General features: G+C 44.4%; 1 protein-coding gene across 1 annotated transcript in view; it reads right to left on the bottom strand.

Annotated features, from left to right (window-relative positions):
* Positions 1–1168, bottom strand: part of c1qtnf7 (C1q and TNF related 7) — a 4662-nt gene extending 3494 nt beyond the window's left edge. The window contains exon 1 of the mRNA XM_030372159.1: positions 909–1168. The gene's annotated coding sequence lies outside the window, so the exon portion shown is untranslated. The remainder of the gene's footprint in view (positions 1–908) is intronic.
* Positions 1169–7500: the final 6332 nt, after the last annotated feature.

Raw genomic sequence — 7500 nt, 5'->3', positions numbered from 1 at the left:
TGGGGGGGGGGGTGTAGTTGATTAGTGGATGTTTAACATATCAGCAAGATAACAGACTTGATCTAGCAATGACGGTGGGGGTCCCGGGTGGAGAACGAACCATGAAGGAACGACAGATTGACAAGACACAAATATTTGATTAATCTTGCATGACACAGAAAGTACAAAGACAGCATGCATTTAGCATTTCACTGATATTGAATCGTATTATCGTACCCCCGCTCGCTAAGCCTCTTCCCTCTTCACCGCCCAGTCAGGGAGGGGTCGAGTCTGAGAACCAACGAGAGAGAAGAATCACTTCTGGTTGTTCTTGCTAAAGATTCGTTCCTTCGAACAGATTCGGTCGCGAACGACCCATCACTAGTTAGTTGAGGTAATAGGAGCTGGTTAGTTGAGGCGGCTGGCCAGGAGGGTTGGGGTTAGTTGAGTTGTTTGGTTAGGAGGGTTAAGGCTAGGAATGGTTCTGCTGTAGGATTCTAAACGCTAAACGTTCATTTCGGCATTTCCAACCCGTTTCTCGTCGTCATGGGGACGGCGGTTCACCGTGCCCCAGCCTCCTCCGTTGCCATGCCAACGTCAAGCCTAATTTCACTGTGTTGTCAGATGTATCAGCCCTTTAGGTATTTAAATACAGTCAACTTAACGTAGGTAAATATATGACAGAGTTTGGAGTTCATCATTGATGGAAGCACAAAGCATTTCTGGGTCGAGAGTTTGTGTTCATTAAAACCAAAGCACTTTGAAGCTGGGAGAACAACTCGTCACCTAATTACAAGAGTTCCCTTCAAACGTCCTGTCAGTTCAACAGAGGAGCGGAATAACCCCAAGACCCCCACAAACCCCCGAGAAGAACGGAGCCGGACAGGAGAAGGAAGAGTGCAGAGCCCGTCAGTGAGCGTCGTCATTACCGTCCGTGCAGACGCTGAGAGACTTCTCTGTTTCTTAACACAATGAAGTCCTTAATCCAACTCCCGGGCTGTGGTCGTGCGCTGTGCGTTGGGCGGAGATCCGTCTGGACTCTGGGTCAACAGCACCATGCTGCTCCGTCACCTCTCCACATCCACCAGGCTGTCTGACAGACGGCTGGCTGCTGATCTCCATCTGGGTCTCCTCCCCTCCTCCTCCACCATCACGCTCTCCCTCCTCCTCCTCTCCCTCCTCCTCTTCCTCCTCCCCCCCCCCTCCTCCTGCTCCTCCTCCTCCTCCTCCACCATCACGCTCCCCCCCTCCTCCTCTTCCTCCTCCTCCTCCTCCTCCTCCACCTCCTCTGCATCAAAAATAACCGCTGTTCTTTATGTCAGAATGGTGAAACATGTGTTTTCTTTCATTACTCATCGATCACTTGTTTCCATTTTTATTTTTTCTTTGAAATATTAAAAAACAATTGAAACCAAAGAAGCGGAGGTGATGAGGGAATGGCGCCATCTAGTTTCTGAACAGTCTCTTTATTTAAGAAGTGAATGAAACAAAGATTTGAATCCACATTTAGAAAAAACTAAAATAAAACTCAAGATGATATTCAGGTTGCATAATAAAGACTCATTCAGAAATCATAACAAGTCAAAAACCACTTGAGTGAATCTATACACAAACTCTGATTTGTAAAATGTGTTACTTTATCATATTACAAATATTAAGCTTAAAAATAATTAAACTCGAAATATCTTAGCATCTGAAAAATAAATATATATATATGTATATATATATATATATATATATTTATATATATATATATGTATATTTACTGTATCTTCACATAAGATACTAAATACCAACGACATTTATATGAAAACTAATTCCGAGAATTCTGCGACGATTAAAATAAATACAAATCTGGGATAAAACAAAGCAAACTTAAATAGAAAAGGGCGTGAAAAGTATCTCCTTTAGTTGAAAAAACACACACAAACAGCATTAGTACAAAGATATCTGCATTTAAAAATAGTTGCAATGAAAAAAGGTTTCCATTGCGATTCTTAAAACATTAGAAACAGTATTGCACGTTACGATCAACCACGCTGAGGCAGTGTGCGTTCGAGTCTCAGAGGTATGGAAAGCCAAGAAGGCCACAATCCGGACCTAGATTGGCGCGGTAAAAGTGCAAAACCGTACGGAATCCGTACGGTTTCCGTACGGTTTTGAATGACTAATAGCCGCGGCTATTAGTCATTCACTCCGGCTATTAGTTATTCACTCCGGCTATTAGGTATGCAGAACGAGCCCCTCCCCTTCTTTGCTTGACCACTAAGTTTGAAGGCTGTCTAACCAATCAGTGAAGAGAAAGACCAGACTAAAGTAACGCATTGTCGAAACTAGAGCTGCAGTGCCTCCATGTTTCGCCGTAACATAAGGCTGTGTTGTCTTTACTAGTTTCACTACAATGTAACCACTAGCTAGTGGAAAATATATTTGTGTCTAGTACAGTGATATATTTGTTAGGCTATATATTGAGATGGCAGTCCCTCATCCCCAGATTGTTCGCTATATGTAGTAGCCAGCTCGGCCATAACATTACAATTTCATGGATGCAAGCCAAGACAATCGATCTATATCTATAGCCTACATGACAACACGCAGACACACACACACACACACACACACACACACACACACACACACACACACACACACACACACACACACACACACACACACACATATTAAGCACACTGGTAAAGCAATAGGAGCCTGCATTGGCTAAAGTTGTTGGGATGCACCTTATTTTATAACAGGGAGGGGCAAAGTTGTGCATTACAATGCAAACACGACAATAATTGGCACCGTTCTTGCGCACTCAGAAGAACATGAACTGAATAAATGCCAGGTATATCGGAGACGGGTACACAATCAGTGCATTTGCAAATGAGAGCCTGCAGTAGGACCGATCTTGTGACATTATTTAACCATCCATCTACAGCTAATACGATCAGACAGATACATCATTGATCACATAAAAGCCCACAACAAGCCCAACATCACCACGGCAGGTGCGCTCTCTCACGCACATTCACACAATCACTCCAACTTCTCCAACTCCAAGGCAAGGCTGTTACACTAAGACCACAAACAACCACAACTAACCAGCCTACATATCCACAATAATGCACAACAATCAGTTCTATACATTGCGTCTATCTTCTGTTTGGTGCACATGGCTAATTTGCATAGTTTGCACCGGACTGTCGGCTCCGCTTGTCAAAAAAATAGAACGTATTTGTGAATAAATGCTTTGAATTCGCTAAAATGGTCCCTGCCAGTGTTTTTCTATTCTGATGTTTGTGGATGAATCTTTCAGCTACAGCTTTGTTACATTTCCTTGCGATGGTTTGCTAGTTTAACTATACAGCAATAAATCAAATGATGTAAGATGATGTGATTTTAAAAACATCAGCGTGAGTCACGCTGATTACAGGTGTTTTTAAAATGCGTACGGCTCTCACATGACAGCCACGCAACGGACACATCATCTTACATCATTTGATTTATTGCTGTATAGTTAAACTAGCAAACCATCGCAAGGAAATGTAACAAAGCTGTAGCTGAAAGATTCATCCACAAACATCAGAATAGAAAAACACTGGCAGGGACCATTTTAGCGCATAATGACTACTGCTGACAACACCCGACCCCGAACAGTTGAACCTCTGAATTGATCCTGAAAGCCTATATGTCCTAGAATAATTCATTTGTATTCCGTTTTAGGCCATCTCACTAAAGGTCACTTAAATTTAGCCTCAAGCTCACCAAGTCCAGTATTCAGAATTCAAAGCATTTATTCACAAATACGTTCTATTTTTTTGACAAGCGGAGCCGACAGTCCGGTGCAAACTATGCAAATTAGCCATGTGCACCAAACAGAAGATAGACGCAATGTATAGAACTGATTGTTGTGCATTATTGTGGATATGTAGGCTGGTTAGTTGTGGTTGTTTGTGGTCTTAGTGTAACAGCCTTGCCTAGGAGTTGGAGAAGTTGGAGTGATTGTGTGAATGTGCGTGAGAGAGCGCACCTGCCGTGGTGATGTTGGGCTTGTTGTGGGCTTTTATGTGATCAATGATGTATCTGTCTGATCGTATTAGCTGTAGATGGATGGTTAAATAATGTCACAAGATCGGACCTACTGCAGGCTCTCATTTGCAAATGCACTGATTGTGTACCCGTCTCCGATATGCTATATACCTGGCATTTATTCAGTTCATGTTCTTCTGAGTGCGCAAGAACGGTGCCAATTATTGTCGTGTTTGCATTGTAATGCACAACTTTGCCCCTCCCTGTTATAAAATAAGGTGCATCCCAACAACTTTAGCCAATGCAGGCTCCTATTGCTTTACCAGTGTGCTTAATATGTGTGTGTTTGTGTGTGTGTGTGTGTGTGTGTGCGTGTGCGTGTGCGTGTGCGTGTGCGTGTGTGTGTGTCTGCGTGTTGTCATGTAGGCTATAGATATAGATCGATTGTCTTGGCTTGCTTGCATCCATGAAATTGTAATGTTATGGCCGAGCTGGCTACTGCATATCGCGAACAATCTGGGGATGAGGGACTGCCATCTCAATATATAGCCTAACAAATGTATCACTGTACTAGACACAAATATATTTTCCACTAGCTAGTGGTGGTCATTACATTGTAGTGAAACTAGTAAAGACAACACAGCCTTATGTTACGGCGAAACATGGAGGCACTGCAGCTCTAGTTTCGACAATGCGTTACTTTAGTCTGGTCTTTCTCTTCACTGATTGGTTAGACAGCCTTCAAACTTAGTGGTCAAGCAAAGAAGGGGAGGGGCTCGTTCTGCATACCTAATAGCCGGAGTGAATAACTAATAGCCGGAGTGAATGACTAATAGCCGCGGCTATTAGTCATTCAAAACCGTACGGAATCCGTACGGTTTGGCAAGAATTCCGTACGGAATCCGTACGGAATCCGTACGGAATCCGTACGGTTTCCGTATGTGCGGATTCCGTACGGAATTCTTGCCAAACCGTACGGAAACCGTACGGATTCCGTACGGTTTTGCACTTTTACCGCGCCAATCTAGGTCCGGATTGTGGCCTTCTTGGCTTTGGCAACCGCATACTTGGCTTGGTATGCGGTTCTATCCCGGTCGTGTAGCGAGACCTTTACTTTGGACTCAAATCAAAGAACGTGATTTAGTCTCCGAACAGAAAGCTGCTTTTGGGTCGAGAAGAGAGGATAACTCATCATTCAAAAGACAATGAAAACAAATCATTATTTGTCTACAAAAATAGTGAAATAAATATTTTCTGTGCAAAACAAGACATTACAAAGTGACAAACAGTGTTTAACACAACGATTCTCACAAAACAGCAGTCAAGTGTAACAGGGTCTATATACCAGAGTCAGTTTAGAACTAAGCTACAATTTAGAACTATAAACGGTTGTATACTATATAGCTTTATAGCTATACAGATCTAGAGCTGGATATATATATATATATATTCAGGTACTGTACACATCCAGCAATTGATATAAAGACATATAGAAAGATATATCTTTAAAGATATAAATCTAGACTAATCTTCAAAGATATACAGACAGATATTTCTTTAAAGATATATCGCCGTTCCAGTGATAGTGGGCGTGGCGCCCACTTTGACCAGTTGCTTGTGGAAGCCCCATCCCACGCATGGACCCCACATGGGCTTGGGCGTCAGCCAAGCGGCAAAAAAACAGTTTAGACCGCAGTCTCCGCAGTCTGTCCAACAGAGGGCAGTGTTGTCCTTTTTAACATTACAGATCATCAGTTTGTGTGTGTTTCCAACTCTGAGCCACGATACTTTGAAAACGTGAGAGTCCTCTTGGCTCCACTCTTAATTTCACAGCAGCCTGTTTCTTCTACTGTTCCTAATGGTTATCTTAATATTTAGGGTTCGTTGTTTCCCCTGAAAGCCTTCCCCTCCTCTCCCCTTCTCCTTCATGTTGACTCATCCTCCAGCTTCTCCAATAAAGAAATGCTTGTGTGTGTGTGTGTGTGTGTGTGTGTGTGTGTGTGTGTGTGTGTGTGTGTGTGTGTGTGTGTGTGTGTGTGTGTGTGTGTGTGTGTGTGTGTGTGTGTGTGTGTGTGTGTGTGTGTGTGTGTGTGTTTGTGCGTGTGTGTGGTGTGAGGGGCTCATTTCTTTAATCAACTGATAACTGTCAGCAAACAGCAGAGGTTGGCGGTCGGACATAACACTAGCAGCTTATGTGTGTCCGTGTGTGTGCGTATGTGTGTGTGTGTGTGTGTGTGTGTGTGTGTGTGTGTGTGTGTGTGTGTGTGTGTGTGTGTGTGTGTGTGTGTGTGTGTGTGTGTGTGTGTGTGTGTGTGTGTGCGCGCGTGTGTGTGTGTGAAGGTTGATGATGGCTCTTAGGTTTCTGTTAATATTTGATGAATCAGATCGGGCCACCAGGGGGAGCTAGGAGCGCTTCTCCCACCGTTACCACTGTTTTAGTTTCTCTTATTATTACCTATTTTAATAGTAGTATTTATTATTGCGATCTATGTTGGTACTTATTTTTAGATACTTGAATTTGTACCTGTCTTTATTTCCTCCTCCTCCTCCTCCTCCTCCTCCTCCTCCTATGTTCTGTCCTCCCTCCCTCCCTCCCTCCCTCCCTCCCTCCCTCCCTCCCTCCCCCCTCCTTCCTTCCCTTTCATTCCACCTTACCGTTTACATTATTTTCAGAGGATTCAACACACACACACACTCACATACACACATGCACGCCTACACACAAACACGCTCATACACATGCACACACACGCACGCCTACACACACACACAAATACACACACACACACAAGCACGCACACGCAGACACACAAACACATGCACGCGCACGCACCTGGTCAGGACGTCCCGCGGCTGAGAGGAGCCAGACCATTCAACTCTGACCAATTAACTCCGGCGACACGATTCGCTGACGCCTTCCATCCTTGATCACCTCTCGCGATGTTTCCCTGCGAGACTTCGGCTGCAGACCGCGACAGGTCCTCGCGTGAGGCTCCCAGCTGATCAGCAGGCCTGCTGCTGCACACACAACATCAAAGCGTGTGTGTGTGTGTGTGTGTGTGTGTGTGTGTGTGTGTGTGTGTGTGTGTGTGTGTGTGTGTGTGTGTGTGTGTGTGTGTGTGTGTGTGTGCGTGTGCGTGTGTGTGTGTGTGTGTTTGCGTGTCTATGCCCCAGGGCGTGCGTGACTTGTGAGGGCGCGTGTGCCCAAAGTACTAATTGGAGGGCGCGCGCCGGTGGAGCGGAGGGTCGGGGAACCCCCCGCCCCCGGACCCCCCCTCTTCCCGGTCCCGGAGACCCCGGGAGACGAGAGATTTATAGACCAACACGTCTGGTCTGGTGGGACGAGATGGGATCACTATAAAAGGTCAAATATAATATACACAATATATCATATATAATATCATATCATATCATACACAATATGATATCGTATCATAGCAGATTTAAAACTATAGGTTGAACCAAATGCCCTGGAGATTGGCAATAAGTGTT

Source organism: Gadus morhua, chromosome 12 (genome assembly GCF_902167405.1).
Source record: "Gadus morhua chromosome 12, gadMor3.0, whole genome shotgun sequence".
Lineage (NCBI taxonomy): Eukaryota > Metazoa > Chordata > Actinopteri > Gadiformes > Gadidae > Gadus > Gadus morhua.
The sequence above is the reverse complement of the archived record's forward strand: the minus strand, read 5'-3'. Positions and strand labels throughout refer to the sequence as shown.